General features: G+C 37.0%; 1 protein-coding gene across 4 annotated transcripts in view; it reads right to left on the bottom strand.

Annotated features, from left to right (window-relative positions):
- fignl2 (fidgetin like 2) overlaps positions 1-26,740 on the bottom strand; it is a 65,382-nt gene that overhangs the window by 29,588 nt on the left and 9,054 nt on the right. Inside the window, exon 3 of one of the 4 annotated variants that reach the window (XR_007182980.1) lies at positions 13,203-15,019. The exons of the other annotated variants lie outside the window; for them this stretch is intronic. The gene's annotated coding sequence lies outside the window, so the exon portion shown is untranslated. Of the gene's footprint in view, positions 1-13,202; positions 15,020-26,740 lie in introns of those variants that run through there. 4 annotated transcript variants of the gene reach the window in all.

Below are 26,740 nucleotides of genomic sequence, written 5' to 3'. Positions count from 1 at the left end.
ATGGAGTGGCCTAGCCAGTCTCCAGACCATAATCCTATAGAAAATCTGCGGATGGAGCTGAAACTTCGAGATGCCAAACGACAGCCAAGAAATCTTAAGGATTTATAGAGGATCTGTAAACAGGAGTGGACCAAAATCCCTCCTGAGATGTGTGCAAAACTGGTGACCAACTACAAATAACGTCTTACCTCTGTGCTTGCCAACAAGGGTTTCCACTAAGTCATGTTTTGCTTGGGGATCAAATACTTCTGAAATGCAAATCAATTTTTAACCTTTATATAATGTGTTTTTTCTGGATTTTTTGGTTGGTATTCTGTCTCTATACGTTAAAGGTGCCCTTGATTCAAAAATTTAATTTACCTTGTCATAGTTAAATAACAAGAGTTCAGTACATGGAAATGACATACAGTGAGTCTCAAACTCCATTGTTTCCTCCTTCTTATATAAATCTCATTTGTTTAAAAGACCTCCGAAGAACAGGCGAATCTCAACATAACACCGACTGTTACGTAACAGTCGGGGTGTACGCCCCCAATATTTGCATATACCAGCCCATGTTCCCAACATTATGAAAGGCATTACACAAGGGCAGCCAGTAACGTCTGGATCTGTGCACAGCCGAATCATCAGACTAGGTAAGGAAGCAAGAACAATAGCGAAAAATGGCAGATGGAGCGATAATAACTGACATGATTCATGATAACATGGTATTTTTAGTGATATTTGTAAATTGTCTTTCTAAATGTTTCGTTAGCATGTTGCTAATGTACTGTTAAATGTGGTTAAAGTTACCATCGTTTCTTACTGTATTCACGGAGACAAGAGCCGTCGCTATTTTCATTTTTAAACACTTGCAGTCTGTATAATGCATAAACACAACTTCATTCTCTATAAATCTCTCCAACAGTGTGTAATGTTAGCCGTTAGCCACGGAGCACTATCAAACTCATTCATAACCAAATGTAAACATTCAAATAAACACTGTACTTACGCGATTAGACATGCTGCATGACGAACACTTTGTAAAGATCCATTTTGAGGGTTATATTAGCTGTTTGAACTTTTTTTTATGTTGTTTAAGGCAAGCGTGAGCTCCGTGGGCAGAGAGCACAAGCAATAAAAGGGCCAGCAGCCCTGAATTGGCTCATTTATAATGATGCCCCAAAATAGGCAGTTAAAAAATGCATTTAAAAAAATCTATGGGGTATTTTGAGCTGAAACTTCACAGACACATTCAGGAGACACCTTAGACTTATATTACATCTTTTAAAAAAAGGTTCTAGGGCACCTTTAAGATAAACCTACCATAAAAATGACAGACCCTTAATTTCTTTGTAAGTGGGCAAACTATGTATTAAAATGGATTTGTCACACCACAGGACATTTTTAAAGTAATGAAATTATTAAATAATTATTTAAATTATTAAAGGATGATTAATAAGGCTTAAAAAAAATGTTTTTCTGGCAACATTTTACAAAAAAAGGTTCAATTTAACCAGAATTTATTTATTAGGTAACAATAACTTTTTTATATATACACAGTATTTTCTAATAGGTCAACAATATATACTATTCCTCATTAATTCATTCAATTTAAAAATGTAAAAAATAACATCAATAAATGCTGCAGTAGTATTGTTTGGTGTTATTACACGTTAGCTTTTGCATTAATAAATGTTAACAAATAAAACCTTATTGTAAAGTGTTACATTTATATAAATTTTTACCTGAACTACCAAAATACATATGGATTTCTGACCCTGGGTGCAGAAAAAGGGATATAGAATTCCTTAGAAAAAAAGTGTCTGATGACTGAAGCAAATTGATCTGTTCAATAAAGGTGTTTCTTCGTATCAGCAACCTTTTTTTCCTTTTATTTTTTTCTCCTTTCAATTGCTGACCAGTGGAAAAAGATAAATGCACCCAATTCAGCCTCTAGCTCTCTATCCAGAGCTCACATTAACTTTGTAATAGCTTCTTTCCGTGGGAGGCAAGATTCCAATTCAACATATCATGTTATATGAATGAGATTCCTATAAATGCCAATATTTATGTACATATATTTTCAGCCCACGTCTGTCTCATTGTTGCTCCTATTGAAGCTCAGATGGAAGCAGCTGCAACAGACATATTCAACAGATGTGCCAAGGTCTGTGCAAGTAAATGTATGTAAACATATCCATATACAGCTCCTTATATTAACACATCCAAACATTAATACCTTTGAATACTCCTCTGATAAGACCATTCCATTATAGACACATTGAATGCAGGCCATTTAAAAGCAAATGTGCTGCAAAATATGGGGAAATGCACATATAAAATATCAAAAGAAAGCTTTCTGTTGGCCATTTGTTTCAAAAGACATCATAATTGGTCCAACAAATTTCCTATAGAAACTGCATCTCAAACCTGCACAGGATGCGGAATGGAACATAAGAGGTGGGCAGAAATGGCTTGAGGCATTTGGGATCCCCATGTGGTCCCTGAAGGAGGGCTGAGTCTGAAGGACACTTTCTCTGTGCGAGGGTGCTAATTCAATCAGGCTGTCAGTCTCCTAGTGTCCGCCTTCCTCAGTAATCTGCCTGTAATTGAGTTGCCGATCAGCTATCCATCAATAATTTATTTGATCCACAAATACAGTGACAACACAGAGGCCTGGGAGGAGACAGGATCCATTTTGCCAGAACGCAGAATCTATTAGTGCTCCCAGAACTGTTCATCAGCTCCCTTAAGTGCCATCACTGGGTTACAGTCCAGTTCTTTTAAGCTACTGTCCTAAGCTTAGACAACTGGGAAAAATATCTTAGTAATTAACTTTCAGTCTCTATTTAGAAAAATGTTTCATGGCCATGTTCCCTGGAAGTAAGCGACAAATTGATAGCCCAAAATCTTCAGAAAACGTCTCGAAGCACTAATATGTTTGATAATGTTAGTGATTGCCTATGGCTTTAGATATACAGAGGGATCCAGAAGTCTGAGACCACAATGAAAATCAAGTTTCAAAAACCTGAGAATATACAGAAATTTATATAACATAAAAATAAATATTGAAGATTAAAATCAAATACAAAATTCTGAAATTCATTTAAAATAAAATGAAAAAAATAAGAGTGAGAGCAAAATTTAAGAATAAATTCAAATACTAGAAAGTTCTTAAATTCAATTAATAAAATAAGATAAACAATAAAAATAAAAACAAAGCAACATTTAAGAGTACAAATACTACAAAATGCTTTTAAAATAAATAAAATAAGTAAAAAAAATTAGCCAAAATACAAGCATTTTCACTAGTTGTCACAGTTTGTTTTTCAATCCACTATATATTTCTATTGATTCTATACAATAAAGGATTATTTCACTTTAAAATGAAAATTACCCTCAAGCCATCCTAGGTGTATATGATTTTCTTCTTTCTGATGAACACAATCAGAGTTATATTAATAAATATCCTGACACATCCAAGCTTTATAATGGCAGTGAATGGGAAACATGGAGTATGAGCTAAAAAAAAAGTACTTCCATCCACATCCATCCAAAGCAAATCACACTCCACGTGGCTCCGGGGGGTTAATAAAGGCCTTCTGAAGCGAAGCGATGCATTTGTGTAAGAAAACGTCGACGTCAGTTATGCTTTCTTCCTAAGTTGAATACAGAAAGCGTAGAATAGCGTAAGCGCTTTGCAAGAGTTTCACACTTTCTTCGTAAGTTGGATACGGAAGACGGTCTGGCGGAAGCTAGATATTTTACTTTATAAATTGTTAAATATGGATATTTTTCTTACACAAACGCATCGCTTCACTTCAGAAGGCCTTTATTAACCCCCCAGAGCCGTGTGGAGTACGTTTATGATTGATGGATACACTTTCTTTCCCATTCACTGCTATTATAAAGCTTGGTTGCGTCAGGTGAGTAAATCTTGGGGTAACTTTCATTTTAAAGTGAACTAATCCTTTAAATCTAAGCTTAAGATTAAGGTCGTCTTCATATGTATGACACCAATGCAAAGCTTTGGTGAGCATACAAGACGTACTGTGAGGCCTTGTGAGTTCAGTATTATAAGACAGGCTGATAAATTGTCAAATTATATACAGTCAATATTGTGATCCATCAAGCAAATGCATTACTCACAAAAGGAACATTATCTCTATATAAAAAGACCAGTCTCTCACCATACAACACTGACATCTCCAATTAATGCTGTTTTCTTGCACATGACAGTGCTGTTTCAAGGTTAAACTGTACAACTGTCTAAATGATTTTCAATAATGCATAGCAAACCTCCTCCCCCATCTAGGACACAGAATTGCAAATCATCATCATTCTCTGCTTACCAAAGCATGCATACACCGACTGATAGCTGGACTCACAGGTGTAATATGTATTTCTGTCATGACAACTCTCAGAGTGTTTGGCATGTTTGGTCTTGGCGGAATAGATCTGCTACGCTGCTGCTGTTGATTATTGCTGCTGCTGCTGCAGAGCAAGTATGGGACATGCTACTGCCAATACATACACAACACGCTGCTGTGAGCAACTAAGACATGCTGCACAATATAACGTACATAAATTACCCATAGCAGATCTATACAGGTGGAGCTGGGGAAGGTGGCGGGTTTCTGAAAGCGCACGGCACTGCTAAGGCAAATGCTAACTCATGTATTTGAAGATTGAGCACACAAGTTCATTGGCTACTAATACAGCAGGAACCAATCATCTGTGTCCTATCGATAATGATGTAATTATGAGCAGGATGAGTTAAAGGACCTATTAACCTGGCCAGTAACCTGAGTTTCATGCCAGAACTTTGTATTTACTAAACATTTGTATGAGGAACATGGATAGGTCTTTTAGCATTCCACCTGTACCACTGTTCTACATAGGGTCTTCTTATTATCTATAGCCATTCCCTTCGTCCCTTTATCCTTCAGCCAAATGAATTAATAGTTCATTTAAGCCTCCATTACATGACCGACCCAGTGGCTCATGTGCACTACACTGCAAACATTATAAGAGCCATTAACATTAATTAATCTGTGAAAGTGACTTTAGGTAAGGTATAGAAAATGAAATGAGGTAAAGGAGAGACTATAGAACAGTCAGGGGATGGGACAAGGTTCTTACCGTAAGCATACTTTCAGCTATACTGATTATGACAGTGAAGAGAAAATGTCCATTGATTTCTGTCAGTGGTGAGGTGCAAATTCATTAGCAATGAATTCTACACAACATGGTGGTTCCTTGCATCTGCCTTGTCTTTAATAATATCACAGTAATTGCTTTTTAAAAAAGAATGAAAGCTTACAGAACTCAGAAGATACTGAGAAAATATGTGTGTTGAGCTCAAATGGACAGGCAGTGTTTGAGTACAGCTTGAGTCATTTCCTGATTCTGTTAAGCCTTCTTGCCATAATTTCATGGCCTCTTCCTTTCTGTCCTATCAATGCAAAGGGAAAAATACACAGTAAAATATGATCGTGATTTTAACAGTAAAAGACTGTAAAAATGCTATGGTGAAAAACAGTTAATTGGCTTACAGAAAGTTTCTGTACTATATACGGTGATTAACTGTAATAGATCTAATGGTACATTTAATGTAATTTTACAGTAAAATACTGTAAAATTTACAGTTTTTGGTAGTGAAAAATAAGTCATTGTATAATTTACATAATTTAAATTGACATTCCCACAATTCCCTGCATGACACTTCACATTTGATGTAATTTCGTTGAAATAACTGCTTCTTCTTAGTTTTTCATGAAATAATGAAAATTGTGCCTTATTAATTCACTCTCATGTCATTCCAAATAATTACCGGTGGTTATTTGTTTCTGTGGAACACATAAAGAAATATAATACCATTCAAACGTTTGGGGTGTGTAATACATTTTTCAAGAATGTAATACTTTTATTAATTACAAGGGCGCATAAAATTGATCAAAAGTAACAGTATAAGACATTTATAATGTTATGTTACAAAAGATTTTGATTTCAAATCAATTTTGTTCTTTTGAACTTTTTATTAAAAGAATCTCGAATACAATCAATCATGGTTTCCACAAAATTATTAAGCAGCACAACAGTTTTTAAAGGTCCCGTCTTTCGTGGTTTTTTGAAGCTTTGATTGTGTTTATAGTGTGCAATATAACATGTGTTCATGTTTCGCGTGTAAAAAAACACAGTATTTTTCACATAATTTACTTATCTGTATACCGCTGTTTCCACTGTCATAAAAACGGGCTGATGACTTCCTTGTTCTATGAAGTCCCTCCTTCAGAAATACGTAACGAGTTCTGATTGTGCCAGCGGTTCCTGTGTTGTGATTCGACAGCAGCTTAGCGAACCTTGCCCGGAAAGGTCACGCCTCTTACCATAACGTGGAGATGCACGCGCTCAGTGTTATTGTAAACATGTCTTTAATTTTACCCTATCAATTTGAGCCGGAATCAGACCCGGTGATTGGACTGCGGGATGAAAATAACAGCGTTTCGACGACATGGCGACAAACACACTCTACAAACGCAACTCTTGTGTATTCCTGTGGGTGGAGGTTAGTCAAAAAAACTGTTTTAGTGACGTCATTAAAGAAGGAAGTAGAGGGATGTAGTCCAAACTGGCCGTTCGATGTAGGCGACTTCTGTTAAATAAAATATCTCGCTTGGCATTGAACTTTGAGCTTTAAAATTTTACAGATTTTATTTATACTCTAACAACAACATTACACACTAACTAAAGTTTGAAACATGGGATCACGAAGAACGGGACCTTTAACATTGGCCTTACTGACCCCAACGTTTTTAGTTAGTTTCACTTTCATGGATTTTAGATTGTTCGAAGTCAGTTTCCTGTTTCCTTTATTCTAGTTTCCCACCAATTATTAGTTACTATGTTACATAGTTACTATAGTTACATTTTAATATCACACCTGCTCATTATTTAGTCATCATCACTGTGTATTTAAGTTGCTCTTTGTTCTCCATTTGGTTGTCCGGTATTGTTGTGTCTATACGCTGATACGTTGGCTCTTTTCTTCTTTGGATTATCAAATAAAAATATTAATATTATTTAATAAAGACTTTATTTTATTGAACATTATGTTATTAAACAATTTGGATCTTTTTCATCTTCATCTGGACTATAATGTGACAGAATATTTGAAGAATTGTTACTCAGCTCTTGCCATTGTGACTATGGCGGTCGAGCTACAAAAAGGAAAAATATAACACCCACCATAACTGAAATTAAGCCTTTCTAAAGGATAATATTTTCTTTTTGGTGTTTTATGACAGCTAAAGGCACTATAAACTGTCCTGAAATGGCAAGAGCTGCATAAAGATTCTTTGACTTCATTTGTGTTCCCCAGAAAAAAATAGTATATATGAGTTTGGAATGACATGAAGGTCAGTAAAAGATGACAGCATTTTAATTTTTGGCTGAACTGTCCCTTTATTTTACATTAATGTCACAGAGATTTCACCACACAGTTATACACAAAAAAGGCAAGAGAGAGAGAGAGAGAAAATTAGATGTAGCTCAGCTCTAGACAGCTCTACATCATCCCTCACACCCCAGACAGGCAGCGGTGCTGCAGCAGGATAATTCAATCTCTAAACTGCTCATTCTTTAGCCGCTGTCAGGGTCGTGTCTGCCCTGACATTGTAAGGCTGCCGTAATTGCATTTGCGCTGGAACCCAGAGCTGCAGCATCTTCAGGCTCTATATCAGTCAGAGGAATGTGTCTCTCTCTGGTCAGACTGGTCCAGTGGATCCAGAAACGACCTGATCAGACAAACAGATGGCTCTATGGCCACCCCCACAGCACACACAGAGCAAGATATCTGCTTTAGAGCAAATAGTCATTGTTCATGAGGACAAGGATGTAATTTGTCTATTTCAAAAACATCTACAGGCCTTTCACATGTATGTTTTGTATACATATTTTTGAAAGTAGTCTCTTATGTTAACCGAAACTGCATTTGTTTAAAAATTGTGAAATATTATTGCAATTTAAAATAACTATTTTCTATTTTAATATATTTTACAATGTAATGTATTCTTGTTGTGATGTCAAATCTGTAATCTCTAATATGCTGATTTGCTGCTCAAGAAACATTTAAAATATAAGTTATATTTAACAGTATTTTTGTAGAAACCGTGTGACCTTTTTTTAGGATTCTTTGATTAACAGAAATTTCAACTACTGTGTAATACGATTCAAATTAATTATTTGATAATGCACTTATTGTGTACATCCATGTTTTTACATTGTGCTTATATTAAAAAAAATATCTGAATGTAATTTTATCTGTGATTCATTTCAGTAATTACATCTATAATTACACTGTTGACTCTTCTCTTACACCTCAACTCTTAAACCTACTCATACCACCAAACCGGTCCCTAACCTTACCCGTATACCACCTCAAAAGCAGCAAAAGTACAACACAATAAGTACATTGTACCTAACAATTTTTTGTTTAACGCAAGTAAATAGTAGTTAAAGGTGCCCTAGAATAAAATATTGAATTTATATTGGCATAGTTGAATAACAAGTGTTCAGTACATGGAAAAGACATACACTGAGTTTCAAACTCCATTGTTTCCTCCTTCTTATATAAATCTCATTTGTTTAAAAGACCTCCAAAGAACAGGCGAATCTCAACATAATACCGACTGTTACGTAACAGTCGGGGTGTACGCCCCCAATATTTGCATATGCCAGCCCATGATCAAGCCATTAGACAATGTCTGAATGCACAGCTGAATCATCAGACTAGGTAAGCAAGCAAGGACAATAGCGAAAAATGGCAGATGGAGCAATAATAACTGACATGATCCATGATAACATGATATTTTTAGTGATATTTGTGAATTGGTTTTCTAAATGTTTCGTTAGCATGTTGCTAATGTACTGTTAAATGTGGTTAAAGTTACCATCGTTTCTTACTGTATTCACGGAGACAAGAGAGCCGTCACTATTTTCATTTTTAAACACTTGCAGTCTGTATAATGCATAAACACAACTTCATTCTTTATAAATCTCTCCAACAGTGTGTAATGTTAGCTTTAGCCACGCAGCATAGCCTCAAACTCATTCAGAATCAAATGTAATACATCCAAATAAATACTATACTTACATGGTCCAATGTATGCAAGCAGCATGCATGACGAGCATCTTGTAAAGATCCATTTTGAGGGTTATATTAGCTGTGTAAACTGTGTTTATGCTGTTCAAGGCAAGCGCGAGCTCCGGGGGAGGGGGAGCACGAGAATTAAAGGGGCCGCAACCTATATATCGGTGCATAGTTAGTGATGCCCCAAAATAGGCAGTTAAAAAATGAATTAAAAAAAATCTATGGGGTATTTTGAGCTGAAACTTCATAGACACATTCAGGGGACACCTTAGACTTATATTACATCTTTTAAAAAGAAGTTCTAGGGCACCTAAACACCTAACAAAAAGTGACCAGTTTTCTGTTGTAACTGTATATATACATATAAATGTACATATAAGTCTTTACTGTCCTTTTTGATCAATTTATTGTATCCTTGTGGAATAAAAGTATTACATTTAAAAAAAAGTATGACCCCAAAGTTTTGAATGGTACTGTATTCATATGCTTTATATAAGTACATATACTAATATGCTAGTTAACACGATGGCCTTAAGAGCACTGAGTTTTACATAATATCTGGAGAATATTATACTCATAATGTACTAAAGCCATTGTGCCTGACCTACAATTTGAAGTGTCTTGAGGCTCTATTTTTGGATCTGGCAGCACAGGTTCTGACAAGCTTTGGGCCTGCGGTAAGGGGCGCGTGCAATTTTCACTGTCACAAATTGTGTAATAGATCCATCTTCTTGAACACGGTGACGTCTGTGGGAGATTTTCACCATAGTCCTGATCTACTTTCGGACCAAAGGCTTTGACAAACTACGCTGTGACACCGGTGTCAAGCAAAAGCCCCTTCTGTTGTACCATGCTTGTAAGGCTTAGGAAAGCATCCACACACATGATATGGTACTAAATGTATCCAGTTAGACTGATGACATCTTAGCTATTCTTATAGAGTCTGATTTAACACACAAAGAACTGAAAATAATCCTACTCCACTTTTGTTTAATGGTTATTTGAGACAGATGTAAGCATTACAAATAGTAATCCATTCCTTGACTATAACTTATACATCCATCAAAGTATTAATAATGTAGCCCAGGCAGCTCAGTTATTGGCCCTGACTGATCGTAAATGCACCAAAAGCCTTTGCTTACACTCTTGCGTTCATGTGTGCTGCTCTTGTACTTGTTCTTTGTGCACTATTGATCAAGTCACTGTAAAACTTGTGACTAAAGCTTAGCCTGTGCCTCCAGAATAAATCACACTATTGACCATGCACTTATCAATAAGGGTAATGACAAACATCTGTCCCCATTTTTAATGAAATCGACAAGACTTTACTGGCACTCCAGCGGCAGCGGCCATTCCCAGATTGACAATCTTTTAGAGCAAAGCAGTGAAAGTAAATGGAGCAAGCGCCTGAAACTGATGCTGTAAATCGAGAGGTACATTTACTTGGGCTTATTCTACCATGCAAGCAACAATTGAAAAAGAATATGTTTCGCTTTAATATCAACAATCTGGAGATCTATAAGAAAACAAATGAAATAAATATAAAATGGTAAAATGAGGACGCTTGGCTGACAGTTTCCTGTCCAGACAGCAGGCTCATGTTCCACTGCCTGTCTGTAACAATACCAGCCAGCTGACGATACGCTTCACCGGAGATGAGATCCAAGCATCGAGAGGAACTATAATACCAGTGAGATCAATAGATGGGCAGCTTTTCTGCATATCGTTCTAATGAAGAGCTTGTTGCAGCACGTCAGTGCAGTGGCCCGTGAGACAGCATTTGCATGCATCTCTGTAAGACAAGAAAAACGACATGCCTGTCTGCGATGATGGTCGATACTTCTCCATGTCTGGGTATGAGGACAAATGCTTCCCTTTAATGGTCATCTCTCGCTATTTACCCCTAATATCAGCAGAAGAATATACATATGGAAGGAGGAACAATCACCTTTCTATCAGGTGACAACGAGCAGAGAGTCAATACCTCTTCCTATAATAAGCATTGATCACTACGCACATATGAACTCCCTTTATCACTCACAATTGGCTAAAAACGGTTTTCCTCAGATAAAATAATGCAATATAAACACAGCTAGAGGCAGTAGGAAAATGGCGTTATTACACATTACTTTAATAACTGTCTCCATAGAGCCTGCATAGCAGAACAATGGACATATCAGATTGAATTGTGGGTCAGAGAAGCTGAAATACAAAAGTGCAACCACCAACAACGTACAAAATCATAGTGTCTCCAAATAAAAGCTCTTTATTCATAAGAAAAAGGCAGTGTGAGATATACACTCTCCATAGTTGGATTTATAGACCTATATCTCACTCCAGTGATTTCATAACCTCAAATGATTCAGTGAGACACATCCTCACAAGTGAGGATTTTAAGACGCAAAACCTTTTTAATTTTCGTAGATTTGTAAAGCTGACAGATTTAAATGTCCAAAGATGCTCCTTGTTCGATCTTTCTTTAGAAGAAGGTTTTCAAATACAAAGCTAAATTAAAAATTCTGCTGTAAAGCTCGCCCAAGCATCTCCAGTGTTTCATTGTCGCTCTCAACTGGGTTCTCAATTCATTTAGTGGATGAAGCCCCACACACAATGAAAAACTCATAAACCACAGCTCCCCCTCGAATATATCCACACAGGAGAAACCCGAAGGCTTTAAAAGTACAATTTCATTATAGCTAGCTTTAGGACCTTATGTGCCTCCACTGGAATCAATTTGTTTTTATCTCAAAGAGGAGCATTAAATTGTTTTTACCTCAAGCCGGAGGTTCTTAAAAAATACAAAACATGCACATGCGTAATTATAAACCAGTATTGTGACCAAAAATCACACAAGCACGACTCTGCACATTTGAGCCTGCACTGCCTCCAACCAAATAGTTCAGATAACTGCATGACTCTGGAATGTATATGGTCCAGATATGTGTGCAGTGAAGTTTGCCACACCTAACCCATTACACAGAGCGCTGCACAGCGTCTTATCAGAGTGCAAATACTTCATAGTCCAAACGTGGAAGCCCTCAAACCAATTCACTCACAAAAGGCTTTGGAACAAACAATACAAGATCAAAGAACGGCCACAAAGACAGCTTACTGTCAATGATGCATGAGCCACACAAGTATGTTTGCATAATGGCCTGAATACAAATATTTCAATGGCATGACTGAAAAAATGGTATTGCGATAGTCCAAGACATATGGTAAAAGGATAACAAAAAATGTACTGTTGCTTAAAATGCTAAATTTGGTATTACATTGGGAGTGGAAATGAATAGGCTTGGACTTGGTGCTGGTAACACTAGTGACACCAGAATAAAAATATTCTTGACTCTAACGCTGAAACACAGATTTATTGTAGACCAATATGCTTGCACTCTGTCAAATAACGTAGGCCACTTTTTACTGGTAACCTAAGACATTTTGCATCATCAAGACCAACAAATATACCCCATTGCATTATTAAACATTATATATTTAACATTATATATAGTAGTTTAATGTTGTACTAACACTAAAACTCTGTAAACTTGGATTTTTTCTCAGTAATTTTCATTTTGGGTGAACTATGCACAGCACATTTTGTCACTATCCATGATACATATTGTTGCATTTTTGTATTGCGATATATTGTGACACGATATATTGTTACACCCCTAATATATTGTATATCTCAACTGCACTCTAATGTCCTTTAAGAAAAGCTTACTGAGTCATATTAAAGGATAAAATAAGTCAACAGAGATTTCTTCGGTGTACTGATTTACTGCTTCTTAGAGATTTTATACACACCAATGAGTATCATCAGGTGTTCAGAATTAAATTATGAATTACTTTTTTCTTAAAGGACATTTGTTTTGAGTGAAAAGCGTTTTGAAAATAGACATTCTGGCCTTGGCACCTAAATCAGCTGGGACTGTGCAATAATGAATGCACTGATTTGATAAGAAAAATATAAAATAGACCACTTAAAGAAGTTAGTTGTACAAGTTGTAAATGTGATTTACAATTTTTCAATCCTTCATCATAGGAATGGAAGATAGAACCAGTGCATTATTATGACTGATGATTATAACAGAACAATGACTGTGTACTTCACCAGGAGAAAAACACTAAGGATCAGGAGGGGAAATCACAAAACTCTAGTAAACTTTATTTTTCCTTTTATGGGGCAAAGCAGATGAACAGTCCTCCTCACTCCCTGGCAATCCTGTTACCACAGGGATTTGTTCTGGCAGCCCTGTAAAAGATTAGTCCTCCAGGAGAGTGAATGGACTTGATTAGCTAGACAGCATTTTAATGGGATTGTCAGAGAGGCAACAATAAATCAGCTTTTGTGATTAAATGGGCGCTCCAGTAAAAGTTGAATGTCCACAGATCAATAATTATTGAATGTTGCTTTCGCTCACACCACGGAGGCGGTGAAAGTAACCCAAAATTTCAGCAAGCTAATGATCGTGACAGACGGCAGCATGCGGATTCGACTCACGCTATTGTAGATGCATATATGCATGAGTGTGGCTGTGGGTGTCAAAGAAACAGAAAAGGGTATAAAAGAGTACCATGAAGATGTAAAATAATAAACAGGGCAGTACTTGACTGATGATATGAAGGAAAGAAAGCACTTACTCATAAAAAAAATAAGAAAAGTAGATATGAGAAGAACAAGAATTACATTACTGTCATAGCAAAGGGGCCATTTAAAGAATTTTATTAATGTAAAACAAAATGAAAATTGAGGTCTATATTGGTAAGATGAGCTCATTGAAAGAATAGTTTGCCTGAAAAGGAAATTTGTCATATTTACTCATCCTTATGTTGTTCTAAAACAAGGACGAAAGTTTCTTGCGTCCATGGAAACAAAGAAATTAACTTTCTTCCATTAAAAACAAAGAAACAAAAGTGAATGTGGACCAATAGCTTTGAAACCTCTTCAAAGTAATTATGAGACACATCCTTTCTTGACCACTGTTTTCTCTCTCAAGGATATTTTATTCCTCATATGAAGAGCATTTCAGATGAGTCTATTGTGAGGTTTACCCTGAAACACTTATGTGTTTATTTAACAGTTCGTTTAAGTAAGACTTGAAGATTGCAAGGGCAAAAGCACTCACAATAGCAGTATTTCTGATCAGAAAGCTCTGACTGGATAAAACGTAAAAGAAGATATGCAGCAAACAGCTATTGAAAAGAAGTGCTTCTGTATATTGTGCATTATTATTGTTTTGCAGCATAATAGCTAAAAGAAAACAGAAAATAAGATATTTTGAAGAATGTTTCAACTGTTTTTGTCCATATAATGACAGTCAGTTTCGTCCAAAACAACATTGGACCCCACTGACTTTGTGTATTTACAAAAAAAAAAATTTAAAAAAAAAATAAATAAACAACCTTCAAATATAAAATATCTTTTTCTGTGTTCCACAATATCAAGAAAGTCTTAGAGGTTTGGAAAGGAGGGTGAGTCAATTTTCATTTTTGAGCGAACTATCCGCTAACTTCTCAAATTGAGCTCCATGTTATCTCTTTTCTATCTTGGAGAAAGAATTGTGAAAATAAAAGATTTAGCATTTCTGATTTTCTTTTCTTATGGGACAGTTTCCAGCAACGGTGTCTAAACTGCCATGTGGTCATCATATGGAGAGTGTCTCTCAGTCTGTTGTTTGTAATTAGGTGTTTAAAAGACAGACTGAAGTCCAGACTGCATCAGTCTACTTCTGCATTCCTTCAGCTTTGATAGCACCCTTTTCCCCGCGTCTGCCCCTCATCATCCTATCACGTGCCCCTCCCTCCGTCTGTCCTCCCTTCGGCACGCAGGAATCCTTCAGCTCTGGACAGTGTTTCATTTCCCTCAAGCCTCGTCCTTGATAGCTTAATGGCCCCACATTGAAGAAAACATGCAGGGAGAGAATGACGGGAGTGAGTCAACATAGAAGTCATTTTCCATATTATTGTTCCCATTTAAAAGGGATCTGGTCTGTTTGGAGCACTGTCAGATGAAATTGCTAATACAACAGAGGACTTGGAGCCTTGTAAGAAGAAAGGGCTATGACTGTAATTGTCATAGTGAAAGCCTACGAGATGATGCTTGACACAAGGCCACATGAGAATGGTGTTTGTCAAAACAGTGAAAGAAAAAAAACATTCAATTTCAGTTTGTATTTATTATCACACAGAGCTTCATTGCCAACCATTCATTTCAAACACACACAAACAGGGCTAACGTTAAACACAGGAAAACAATCAAGCCAGGCAAACTCCACAATGGAAAATTTGGTCACTTTTGTTCCATCCATGCCTGCTGTTTGTCAAAACACAAGGCTTTTATTCTGACAGATTCGTTAGCAGACTGTTTGCAAACCTTGTATTTTCTTTTTTTTGTCACTGCTCGTCTATCCGCTTAAGTCGTTACGTAAGGAACGCCGTTTCTGGGTCCAAGCCTCAACTCGTTTCACTCGTTTCGACGGCCGTTTATGAGCACTATTTATTCATATTAAACATCAAACATTTTAAAAAGTTTAACATTTTAAATACTTACAGTCTACACAACAGTGTCCATACTCACAGCGTCAAAGACATTAATATTTTAACGATTTATAAAAGATGAATCACTGTCTGGCCATCTGGAATTTTGGTATGGAGATAAAGGTTATGATTGATGATGTTTTTGTTGTATTACACCACACTGTGTGTGTATATTAGCATCGTTTGTTGTTTTTCTTGTGGTATGAGATAGAGCATTTGGACCCGGAAGAGCTGCCGCGTGACGTCAGACTTAACAACCGAATAGCGAGTGGGAGAGAGAAAAAAAAAAAAAAAAAAACATCAACTAAACCTTTGAAATGGGCCTTTATTATGGCAGCAACAGGTATGCAACAAAAATTTTATTTTTTTAATATACATAACATTGCACAACTCATTTTTACAGGTTGACTAAGTCGGGTCGAATGTAAACAAAAGCTGGCGATAAATGGTTAGTTCACCCAAAAATTAAAATTCTGTCATTAATTACTCACCCTCATGTCGTTCCAAACCCGTAAGACTTTCGTTCATCTTCGGGACACAAATTAAGATATTTTTGATAAAATCTGAGAGCTCTCCGACTCAATTTAATCACCACTTTCAAGGCCCAGAAAGGTACTAAAGACATCGTTAAAATAGTCCACGTGACTACAGGGGTTCAACCCTAATTTTGTGAAGCGACGAGAATATTTTTTGTGCGCAAAAACAAAACAAAAATAACAACTTTATTCAACAATTTCTTCTCCTCTGTGTCATTATCCTACACTGTTTATGTTCAGCGCTTCCAGGTTCTACATCAGAACGCTCAGTATTGGCCGACGCTGTTCACGTGAGCAGCATGACGCATGTGTGTGATGCAGACGCAAGAGCCGGCCAATGAGTCAACGTTCTGACATAGAACACAGAGTAATTAATGACAGAATTTTAATTTTTGGGTGAACTAACCCTTTAACTTCTAATTTCCACATTTTAAAACTGACATCCATAATTTGGAGAGAAACAAGTAAATTAAAGGGGACCTATAATGCCCCTTTTACAAGATGTAATAAGTCTGTGGTGTCCCCAGAATGTGTCTGAAGTTTCAGCTCAAAATACCCCACAGATAATTTATTATAGCTTGTCAAATTTGCCCCTATTTGGGTGTGAGCAAAAACACGCCATTTTTGTGTGTGTCCCTTTAAATGTAAATGAGCTGCTGCTTCCGCCGACTTTCCAGAAGAGGGCGGAGCTTTAACAGCTTGCGCTTCGGTTGCTCAACAACAACAAAGCTGGACAATCTCACGCAGCCAAAATGACGATCGTCAGTAACGGTGTTCAGCCTTACATTGTTCAAACCGGAGTCGGACACTGATGGAAAGACTCAGGAAGAAGTTACAACTTTTAGAATGCATCTGGACGTTTCTGAACGGTTAGTGGATAAATTTATGTAGTTGCTGTGGAGTTGATTCAACTAATCATCTAGCATATGCCGTCATGTTAATCTTTTGTGCAAATCCAGCATTGAATTGACCCTCATTTGTGAAGCAGTCTGACGTAAAATGACAGCATTGTAACAACACTCTACTACAACAACTCTTCCTCTTCTCTAAAGCAGCCCAGCATGGCCTCGCCCCCTTTGTTGCGTGTTCCCAGGGGCAGGGTTTATGTAAATTTTGGGGTTTGTGATGTCACCAACCCGGAAAGAAGCTTGCTGTAGTCCTTAAAAAGCAATTTCTGTAAAAGAAAATATCTCCCTTTGCACTGGTCTTTGAGCATCGTAACTTTGCAGACGTTGTTTATGCTCAAACAACAACACTACACACTAAATAAATTTTAAAAAAGTTAAATCATAATCAAGAACCCCTTTGAAATAAACATTATTTTGGAACAATAAAATAAAAGTCATGTGATCTTCACAGGCAACTAGACATAGAGCGCCCCTGACCTTTAGAGTTTCTCAACTTGACTCTTCATCCGATGACCAGTGGTCAGAATGGACTGCTGTGTTTATGAGATTTTCTAACATAACTCTGAATACAGAGCAAGGATAGACTGACCCTGAACGGTCACAACACCATTGGGCCTGTGAATCAAGATGGAGGGGGAGGGGCTAGGGGGTCATCACAGGTGTTGTGGGTACTTTTTATTATGAAGCTGTGGCTGTGCAGATGTTATAAAGCGTAATTGCTTTTGGGCGAGCACAGCTGTGGCAGCTTCAACTGTTAACCATATCTAATTTCCTCTAATATTGAGGTTATCCATTTACTGCAATTCCTCCTACTGAGCCGGCAATATAAGTCTGTAGCACTCTCCTTACATTTAGTGCTTGTTTACACAGAGTGGTCTACATTAATGGCTTACTGTGTTAAGAAGTACTGTGATATTATGAAGAAAAACAGAAATATGGCCTTGCTAACCCTGCAGGCTGTGTTTGAATACTGAGGAAAGTCACCTGCTGATCTACTGTTTCATTGGCTCCCATTCCAGTGCTCCAGTTCCTATTTAAACCCATACACTATACTGAATACAGACACCCAAGCTGGACCGACTGCTCGTGTTGTCTTACTTTCTCTGGTTTCGGTTTCAGTTTCAGCAACAGTCCGCTTCATTCAAATCCCTCCTCTGTCTAAACTGGAGCAACACAATGCACTGTGTCTGGAATGAGGTCATGTGCATATCTAAATGTAGAGATACACTGATATTCACTGTTATGTAAGTGGGGTTCTGTAGTTAGTGGTGATGTTTCTTATCTGACATCCATCAGTTGTAACACTCATGTCGATCATGAAGTCAAAATGTAAAACTGATATGGGGATAAAGTATACTTGGCACATAATTAATCCAAATAAGCCATGCAAAGATAATGACACTGATATGCATCATTGTGTAAAACTAAACCACATGCCGATGCAAACTCACTGCCATGCTACTAGGTGTTCTGATATTGCTAAAGTGGTCAGGGTGATTACTAGGCAGTTGCATACTGGCTCAAAAAGATTCCAGGATCTATATTATTCCAGACCAGTCCTATTGATATGGCTCAGGTCCAATTTTTATGATGTTTTTTTTTCTCCGCTATGTAAAAATATCAAATCCAATCATTTTGAAAAGTAGAGAAGTATCCTCAAAAAGCCACATGAATTTCATCATACTAAAAAGTATTACATTTCGGCACACAACTTGTCCCACATCGTCTGTGTTATGGACAAAATGAACTTAAAGGGGCAAAAACAAATTCTGGCAAAATTTTAAGACAAAATATGTTAATATATCTTAAAATCTTCTATGTTGGTATATTTTTAAGCATATTTAAAAATACTAAATATCTAACCCTTAGTATTGCTGTTTTTGATAATCTGTGCAACATTTTTGCACTTTCTTCAGAGTTATAAGAACATGAACGTCTGGTAAAAACATTTCAGCCAATGTCTGTTCTTTGCTTCACTTTCACAGCTAATGGAGGCCACAGCCGTGTCAGGACATGCAGCAGACGGGCAGTCTGATGGTGAACACGGGCCCAAAGGGAAGTATGAACCAGTAACACAAGTCTAGAATGTGAAATCTTTCTGTCACTCTCTCTCTTTCTGTATCTCATTGTCTTTGTTTTTCTCTCTCCCCTCTTTCTTCCTCTCTAAAAATCCCTCTCTCCTATGAAGCCAACATTTCTCCACTCACTACTTCCCTTCATCCCAGAGAGAGATAAGACAGAGTGAAGTCTTGCTGACAGGCCCTGTTAAATATTTATCCTAGTGTAGAGAGAAGTGAGCAGAACGTTTTCTACATGTGCTTCTGTAGGTCTGCCTGTGCTCACTCAGGTCCTCTGTCTTATGTTTCTTTATCTTCCACTTCTATCCTCATACTTGTGTCATTTATAAAAGAGAAAATTTCACATGGAAACTTCAGTTACAAGAATACTGAAAAAATATAAAATGACTTTTTTAAAAATATTTATTTTTATACTGAAAAAAAAAATGGTGTAGGCTTTGAAACTTTTTTTTCTAAGAAATTGCTAGTAAATTTCACAAATAATTACAAAGTAAACATTAAATTTAACAAATTTTGAAGTAGAAAGACTAATAGTATTTTCTTGTAAAACATATTACAACAATCTTTATTTACAACTGCGATTTTCAACTATTCTTTCTCTTGTAATGATCTTATGGGATTGCCGAATCGCACAGGTCTGTAACAGGCATAATCTATCTCTACTATTACTTGAAGTGTCTTGGAACGCGCAGCATTATTCATTGTGTTGACAATTTCAACTGAAACAGGAAGACAGGGCAGGATATATCGAACAGCCACACCCTTTTTTTTAAAATAGCCAATAGCGTTTTGTTTATATCACAGCTCGACCAGAGCCGCTGAGCTCGGTAAAGCTTTGGTTTCCTTCTAATCTCTAACCATTTCTCCTAATCTCCTCTATATCGCTTTAAAATATAGCATTCTGTGCAGAATTCAAATGGGTCCAATATGTTTTGTGGTCTGCACCGACTCGCACATATGATCCACTCTGTGCTATCGTGTTTCTGGACCTGAGTAGGCTGTGCTCGCGCCGCGGCAGTTCACGTGACACTAATGCGAAAAGGACTTTATTTGCGTCAATGGAAAGCATATTTACTGTCTGAATTGTTCCCTATCCTCTATATAGTGCACTATGTGACGTTCACCATATAGAAACTAGTAAATGTGTGAACAAATGACTGATTTCAGCTGCAGTTTCAGCTTCTGTTTATAGTGTAGGAAGGGCAGGACTTCAGATTCTAGACAGAATTTGATTGGACAGAAGATTTGATGAGAAGCTGAAGATGATGTCATGAAAATCTGTGATCCATTTTAGCAGAAGTGAGAAATTAAGTTTTGAATGCTTATATCTCCTAAATGTGAATTTTGTCATTGTTATGGTATTCATAACCTTAAGGCTAACATATTAATACTAAAAGCTAAAACACCTCTGCCCAGTAAAACCTAGCAACCTTCTACCTCGATGTCTTACTGACTTATCAAATCTAATTTTAAACTTTCAGGCAATTCAATGCTGAAATGTTAAGGCTGCAACACTCAACTACAACCCTAATCACATGATTCAAAGCTCTTGTACGTCTGACCTCTAAAAAAACACCACCAACCACAGTCTCCTTCACACCAGAAGCAAAAGTGTTTGTCAGAATCACTCCATTTCTCTTTTCCGCTTGCTTTGTTTTTCGCCTTTTGAAACACGAACAACATGCGCTCTGATTTAAACAAACACACACAGATGGGCCACTGTTGTTACAGTGTGAGTGTTAGCCCTGGGCCACATGAACCAGCAACGCTGTACACAGATGCCACCTTTCCTGTGATCCACATCCTATTAAAGGAAGTCAGGCTGGTGCCCCAATCAACAGATCACCTTTTCAAAAGTGTCTTTGTTCCCTGAGCCACAACAGCTGGGAACAATTAACTGCCAGTACACAGCAGTAAGCATTGCCAGTCAGTGTATTATAGTGCCTAGTCAAGCATGGGAACCTCAAGAAGTAAATCAATCCACCTCAGTTCACTCCAAACTTCTGCATTTCTTAAATGAAGTATTTTCTGACACACCCGTGTGGCTCACCTAGCAATTTGTTTGGCTTCAGACAACATTTCAATCACATTGGATGTAAGAAACAAAAGTTTTCCAAAGTCCTTGAATGTGAAACCCAAAAGCCTTTCTTGAAGTTTTCTCCTTGAAAAACCTTACGGCTGACAGTAATAAAACATTGCAGTCTGACTTAAATCAATGGTGGACTGTCTTGAACCCCTTAAGTCCTTAAGAAAGGGAGGCCGGCTGAGAAATCAATTTGCAATTTACATGAGCGGCAGTGTGTTGAAAACAGGCTAAAAGCTACAGCTGAGAAGGGCTGGCGGTAATTAGAGGCCTCTTACTACAAACGCTGCTGGATTGGCCAATCAATGGTGCCCGGGACAGTTCTGGCTATCTGCAAGACTGTCGCTCATATGCATGTGGTGGTCAATAAGCTGAAAGGTATCAACCAAGGAGAAACGACTACAGTTGAGTGTGTGAAAGCTTGTCTATAATGAGATTTCCCAGGAAATGAAATAGGGTGGAAGACAGAAAGAGACAGCAAGTGAGTGAGAGAAAAGGAGAGAATACTCTGGATGTTAAAGGTCCCGTTTTTCATGGTTTTTTGAAGCCTTGATTGTGTTTATAGTGTGCAATATAACATGTGTTCATGTTTCGCGTGTAAAAAAACACTGTATTTTTCACATAATTTACTTATCTGTATACCACTGTTTCCACTGTCATAAAAACGGGCTGATGACTTCCTTGTTCTATGAAGTCCCTCCTTCAGAAATACGTAACGAGTTCTGATTGTGCCAGCGGTTCCTGTGTTGTGATTCGACAGCTCTGAGCGCACCATGCCCGGAAAAGTCACGCCTCTTATAACGTGGAGATGCACGCGCTCAGTGTTATTGTAAACATGTCTTTAATTTTACCCTATCAATTTGAGCCGGAATCAGACCCGGTAATTGGACTGCGGGATGAAAATAACAGCGTTTCGACGACATGGCGACAAACACACTCTACAAACGCAACTCTTGTGTATTCCTGTGGGCGGAGGTTAGTCAAAAAACTGTTTTAGTGACGTCATTAAAGAAGGAAGTAGAGGGATGTAGTCCAAACTGGCCGTTCGATGTAGGCGACTTCTGTTAAATAAAATATCTCGCTTGGCATTGAACTTTGAGCTTTAAAATTTTACAGATTTTATTTATACTCTAACAACAACATTACACACTAACTAAAGTTTGAAACATGGGATCACGAAGAACGGGACCTTTAAAGGATAAAGGATACAAAAAAATAGTAATTTGAAAATTCTAAACGTAATTAAGACCTTTAGAAAATCTAATGGACCTTGAGTATACACTCTAACAAATGCTGGGTTAAAAACAACCCAAGTTGGGTTCAAAATGGACAAACAGTGTGAGTTAAATGTTTGCCCAACAAAGTCTAACCCAACTTTTGTTTAAAAATGACTATATGTCTGGCTTAAAATGAACCCAAAATAGGTTGTAAATTAAAAATCAGACACATAATTACTAGATGCAACAATAATAATCAAAAGGTGAACATGTATTAATAACCAATTTAATAAATGTTTATTGTTTAATTATTATTCATTAAACTCATTAATAAATGTTAATTTCCAACATATTTTGGGTTCATTTAAACAAGCAAAACAGTAATTTTTAAACAATAGTTGAGTTAAATAAAACTACCCAGCAGGTTGGGCAAACATTTAACACAACCGCTGGGTTAAAACAACCTAAATACTGGGTTTGTCCATTTTCAACCCAACGTGGGTTGTTTTTAACCCAGCATGTTTTATAGTGTAGAAATAAAGCTGAATAAAATAATGAATAATTTGAAAAGTAGAATCAATTTTCAAAATGTCATTAAAATATTAAAATATTAAATACGTTTATTCTAATAATATAATCATATGAAAAATTAAAAACTAGGCCTACATTTCGAAAGTACCAAGTAATTCTATAATACTGCCATGATTTCCTCTCTGTTTCTCAAATATGTAAGTTCAGAGACACTAATGTATATCCCTGCATGCACTGATCAGCGGAGCTGAAGGGAGCTTCTCTGATTTTGCTTTCTTTTTTAGGACGGAAAGAAAGGCTGGCAGAAAAGGAGCAGAATTAAATGGTTAAACGCTGGAAAAAAAGCAATGAGGGGACAAAAGGACCATTGTGAGATGCAGAAGTCTCCCCGGAAAGGAGAGAGAGGAAAGAAAGGCACCACTCGCCGGTCCCCTCTCTCCATTGTGAGTGGACGGAGTGCAGCCACGCATGACAGATGTCCTGCCCATTGTCCCCCATCAGCCTCCTCTCTGCCTCCTGGCCGTACTGGAATTCCAAGAGACGCGTTCTGCGTGCGTGAGAGTGTGCGCCTATGCGTGAGCGTGTGAGTCAAAGCGTGTTGCCTTGAGTCTGTGTGGAGCCGTGTGTGAGTGTAAGGGGGGGGGGTTTGGATGTGTGTGTGTGAATAGGGGCTCCAAAGTCTGAAGTGCCAAAGTTAGCTAAACTACTCAATACAGCTCCCACGGTCCTGTCACTCAAATGCACAAGCACACACGAGAACGTGCAGCGGCGCACTTTCACAGACTTAATGCGCACACACAAATCAAAAGGCTTCATCGCAGGCTCAGATGAAGATATCTACGTACTGCCAAAAGCTATTACACACTTCACTACAACAACAGTCACCTGAATAAGCAGTAATATTTAAACAGCAAGCGGCGGGAGTGTAAAGTGATATGAGGACAGGACGCTCTGTTAAGTGCAGTGATGCACTACATTCTCTGTTAAGAGAACCACCATGTGGTAACTCTCCAAAAGCATCCCGTCAGCTGTCAGTCAGCAGGCCACAGCATCGGTGGGCACAATAGAGATGCAGAGTTAATTGGTGAAGGTGAAGATAACAGATATTCTTTCATCTTAAAGACCACACTACGACACTTGCCCTCCATTTTCACTGGCTATATTTAACTAAATAAATTGCATGTGCCCTAATAATAACACCATACGCAGCAAAAATAAATAACTTTAAAAAAAATCTGCATTTTTTTAGTTTTTAAATACACTACAGTTCGAAAGATTGGGGTTCAGATTTTTTTCTTCAATAAATACTTTTATGAATACTTTATTTCTGCAAGGATGCATTAAACTGATCAAAAGTGACAGTAAAGACTTTTACAATGTTACAAAACATTTCTATTTCACATAATTTCTGTCCTTTTAAACTTTCTATTTACCAAACACTGCAAAAAATGTTGTTCTTACTTAGAATTTTTGTCTTGTTTTTAGTCAAAATATCTTAAAGTTCTTAAATCAAGAAGCATTTTCTTGACAAGTAAGATTATTTTGCTTACCCCATTGGCAGATTATTTTGCTTGTTTTAAGGAAAAATTTACTTAATTTTGATTTATTTTTCCTGAAAACAAGAAAATAATTTTTACTTGTCAAGAAAATGCTTCTTGATTTAAGAACTTTAAGATATTTTGACTAGAAACAAGACAAAAACTCTAAGAAAGAACAGCATTTTTTGCAGTGAAGAATCCTGAAAAAAAAAAAAAAAACTTGTATCATGGATTCCACAAAAATATTAAGCAGCATTTCAACATTAATAGGAAATAATAAGAAATATTTCTTGAGAGCCAAATCAGGATTTTAGAATGATTTCTGAAGGATCATGTGACACTGAGTCAGCTTTGCATCACAAAAATAAATTACATTTTAAAATATATTCAAATAGAAAAAAGTTATTTTAAATTGTAAAAATATTACACTACTTCATCATTAAAAAAACATTTAAAAAAATCTTACCAACCCCCACATTTTAACAGCAGTAAATTGAAAATAACTAAACTAACATGCATGTAATTTAAAGCTAAGTTTGTAATTTCTTTCTCCTAGCATGGTTTAATATGCATATACATCGGACATCATACTATAAGTAAACCATTTGTGGGATGATTTCCCTTAAAACTGTAAAAAGGTGGACCTGTGGTGTTCAAGGGTTAGTTAACCCAAAAATGAAAATAATTTAATTTATGTAATTTATTACTCACCCTCATGTCGTTCCACATGCATAAGAACTTTGTTCATCTTTGAAACACAAATTAAAGGTTCCCTTGAATGAAAAATAGAATTTATCTTGGCATAGTTAAATAACAAGAGTTCAGTACATGGAAATGACATACAGTGAGTCTCAAACTCCATTGTTTCCTCCCTCTTATATAAATCTCATTTGTTTAAAAGACCTCCGAAGAACAGGCGAATCTCAACATAACACCGACTGTTACGTAACAGTCGGGGTGTACGCCCCCAATATTTGCATATGCCAGCCCATGTTTCCAACATTATGAAAGGAATTAGACAAGGGCAGCCAGTATTAACGTCTGGATGTGCACACCCGAATCATCAGACTAGGTAAGCAAGCAAGAACAATAGCGAAAAATGGCAGATGGAGCAATAATAACTGACATGATCCATGATAACATGATATTTTTAGTGATATTTGTAAACTGTCTTTCTAAATGTTTCGTTAGCATGTTGCTAATGTACTGTTAAATGTGGTTAAAGTTACCATCGTTTCTTGCTGTATTCACAGAGACAAGACTGTCGTTATTTTCATTTTTAAACTTGCAGTCTGTATAATGCATAAACACAACTTCATTCTTTATAAATCTCTCCAACAGTGTAGCATTAGCCGTTAGCCACGGAGCACAGCCTCAAACTCATTCAGAATCAATGTAAACAATATAACAGTATACAATACTCACATAATCCGACGCATGCATGACGAACACTTTGTAAAGATCCATTTGAGGGTTATATTAGCTGTGTAAACTTTGTTTAGGCACTGTTTAAGGCAAGCGCGAGCTCCGTGGGCGGAGAGCACGAGATTTAAAGGGGCCGCACAGCATAAATCGGCTCATATTTAATGATGCCCCAAAATATGAAAAAAAATTAATTAAAAAAAATCTATGGGGTATTTTGAGCTGAAACTTCACAGACACATTCAGGGGACACCTTAGACTTATATTACATCTTGCAAAAAAACATTCGATGGCACCTTTAAGATCTTTTTGATGAAGATTGAGATTTCTGTCCCTCCATAGAGATCCAACGCAACTACCACTCCAAGGTCCAGAAATGTAGGAAAGACATCATTAAAGTACACCATGTGACTCCATTGGCTTAAACTCAGTTTTATCAAGTGAAGTGAGAGCTTTCTTTGTGAAAAAAAAGAAAAATTACCACTTTACTTACAAAATAACATTATCCAAAGCGTTCACGCAACAATGTTAGCTCTCGCGTGAACACAACACTCACGCATATGCGTTGTTGACGCGCATGTCTGAATACAACACGCATGCGTCATGAAGCTCTCGTGAATGCATTGCAGATCAATATTTTTGTAAGTAAAGTGATAAATTATGTTTTTTTTGTTTTTTTTTTTACAGACAGAGCACTCGCGTCACTTCATAAATTGAGGTTAAACCACTGGAGTCACGTGGACTACTTTGATGA

The sequence above is a fragment of the Megalobrama amblycephala genome, linkage group LG24, assembly GCF_018812025.1.
Source record: "Megalobrama amblycephala isolate DHTTF-2021 linkage group LG24, ASM1881202v1, whole genome shotgun sequence".
Classification (NCBI taxonomy): Eukaryota; Metazoa; Chordata; class Actinopteri; order Cypriniformes; family Xenocyprididae; genus Megalobrama; species Megalobrama amblycephala.
Note: the sequence above shows the minus strand (reverse complement) of the source record. Positions and strands in the feature narration are given on the sequence as shown.